General features: G+C 39.8%; 1 pseudogene; it reads left to right on the top strand.

The window, feature by feature from the left end:
* LOC138030504 (uncharacterized) overlaps positions 1-2,112 on the top strand; it is a 3,230-nt pseudogene extending 1,118 nt beyond the window's left edge.
* Positions 2,113-2,500: the final 388 nt, after the last annotated feature.

Below are 2,500 nucleotides of genomic sequence, written 5' to 3'. Positions count from 1 at the left end.
GGCCCTAGTGGGACACTGGGATGGATGGCAACCATTTGGGACAAGTTATAGAGGGTGTAGATCACTAGAAGTTAGCATTGCAAACATGACCAAAATTGACAGGAACCATGTAGAAGAGGTATATGTGGTTGGCTTTATTCCTTGCTATCAGGTTCCCAACCTACCTGAAGCTCTTGACCCATTTTTACAGCCATTACTGCAGGTCATATCTAAAGGGTTGATTAATGGTTTCAAGGTTTTCAGCTATCCAAGGGAGATAGAGGTAGAAGGCTATCAAACTAGTGAGGAGGAGACAGTACGTGTGCTACTTCTGTGCTGGACAGCAGATCACCTGGGACAGTGCGAATGTGGCAAGTTCTTGAACCAAGGAAAGTCTGGATGCAGGAGATGTAAGATGGTTGGTAAACTACTTGAGAATAGCACAAACACACATGTGTATTATGGAGAAAACCGTTACCACTTTAGATATCCTTGGGAAGAGAGATCTATTGAATCTTCTGTTGAGGACATGTTTGACATAGACCGTGAAACAAGAGTTAGCATTCGCAAAGCAATGTCATCTACCAAAGGCTTCACTGGCACAAGCATACTACATAAATACCTTTACCCACTGTATGGTTTTGACATCCTGAAGCACCTGGTATTTGATGTTTTTCACACTGTCTGCCTTAATGTTGTGAAAAATCAGTTAGAGAGAATTCTAGAGCTGAAGCTCCTCGATCCATCATACTTAGATGATCAAGTTGAGAATTTCCCATGGACACAAGAGCTTGAAGCTGGAAGAATTCCTCGATCACTTGCACAATGTAAAGGAGTACATGTAGGACAGTGGAAAGCCAAAGGACTGCAGAAGTTTTCCTTTCCTATGGCTGACTGTATATTTATGGGCAAACTAGCTGACAGGCATGAATTGGAAATCCAATCACTTGTTTCCAGACTTACAGAACTCCACTTTTATAGTGGCCGAACATCATGGGATGATAACATGATTGAACTGCACAGAAAGTTAGCGTGGCAGCTCAACATTCAGATTGAAGAAATTCAGGGATTGCACATGTGCACGATATCAGTGCATAATTTGATTCACATACATGAAGACATAATCAATTTTTCTTCCCCTGACAGCTATTGGTGTGCAGTATATGAGAGGGCTGTAAAACAATACGTTAAAAAGTCAAATAACTGCAAAGGGATTGAAGCAACATTTGCTCAGTCAGAGCCCAGGCGGGAATTTTTGAAACCACTGCAAGCTTCTGATCAGAGGAAGGCTGGAAAAGTTGACTTGGCAATGGTAAATTAAAATCAGTGTTTCTTTACATGTGGCCCTCCATAGGAAAAGGTGGGCTTAAGCGGATTCTTTACAAAGTATCTAAATGTAGTGTTTGAAACACACTTCAAATTCATTTCAAACTGTTTCAAATGCATTTCAAATTGGTTATGAACAGAAAATGTATTAAACAGAAGAAACACTTGATAACATGAAGAGCACCTTGAAACGCCAATGTGGTAACCCCGTTTCCTATCCGAGGACCACATAGTTCAGCAAAAAAGAGCTGTGCCCTGGCATTTGAATGTTTAAAAATCGTGGATATTTGATATAATGTCAGTGGAAACATTGCACACACAAAGATGTAGATAGTAGCTAGTAACTAACAAGAAACCTGGCTTCCAGCTTAATGTTCCCAACCATGCATTGGAATAGAAATTAAGGTCTGTTGACCTTTTTGGAGAGAAAATTGTTTGATAACATTTTTAATGTATACTTGGCCATCATTGCAAATGTATGTCAAATTTTATAGCTTGAATATATTGCTGTATACATTTTTTTTGCATTTTGTAGCACTGAATTTAAGCCCCTTAAGAATGTTGCAGAGCTATCCATGGTATTCCAAAATTCATTAACAGTACACGGTAGAAGTTCAAAATTTAATATCGCACAACCGACCGTAATACATTTAACCACTGGCAGAAGACATTTGTTGATGATTATATAAAGTTGCCACTTCAAAACATCAATTTTACAAATTTCACTAATCTGTTTTGTGTTCTCAGGGATTTGCCAGTTCAGCTGAAATCACCCACATGCAATCAGAAAAGGAACCTCAAACTTGACGACAATTTCTACTGGGTGCAATGTCAAAGGTCAAATCACTGTCACTGAATGAGAGAGTCAAAATTGCAGACACACTGGATATTTCTGCGAGAGAGGTGCCTGCAGTTGTCTTTGTTTCAAGTAAGGCCTTCCTTTCTGACGTAGAATATCAGGGATCAGTTGTCTACAAAGGAGAGAATGTCATAGCAGACATCAATGGCCATGAGACGGTTTTACTGATATGCAACTTTTTGTCTATCAGATGTGAAGGAACAGAACGTGCAACACTGTTGACAGTTGGGCCAAGTTACCCTCCTCTTACTACAGAGGACGGAAGTCAAGCAAGTGATTTCTGGAATGGATTTATTAAAGCCAAGGCTGAACCAGGTTCTGAGCAATTGTTATTCC

The sequence above is a fragment of the Montipora capricornis genome, chromosome 13 (genome assembly GCF_036669925.1).
Source record: "Montipora capricornis isolate CH-2021 chromosome 13, ASM3666992v2, whole genome shotgun sequence".
In the NCBI taxonomy this organism is placed as follows: Eukaryota; Metazoa; Cnidaria; class Anthozoa; order Scleractinia; family Acroporidae; genus Montipora; species Montipora capricornis.
Note: the sequence above shows the minus strand (reverse complement) of the source record. Positions and strands in the feature narration are given on the sequence as shown.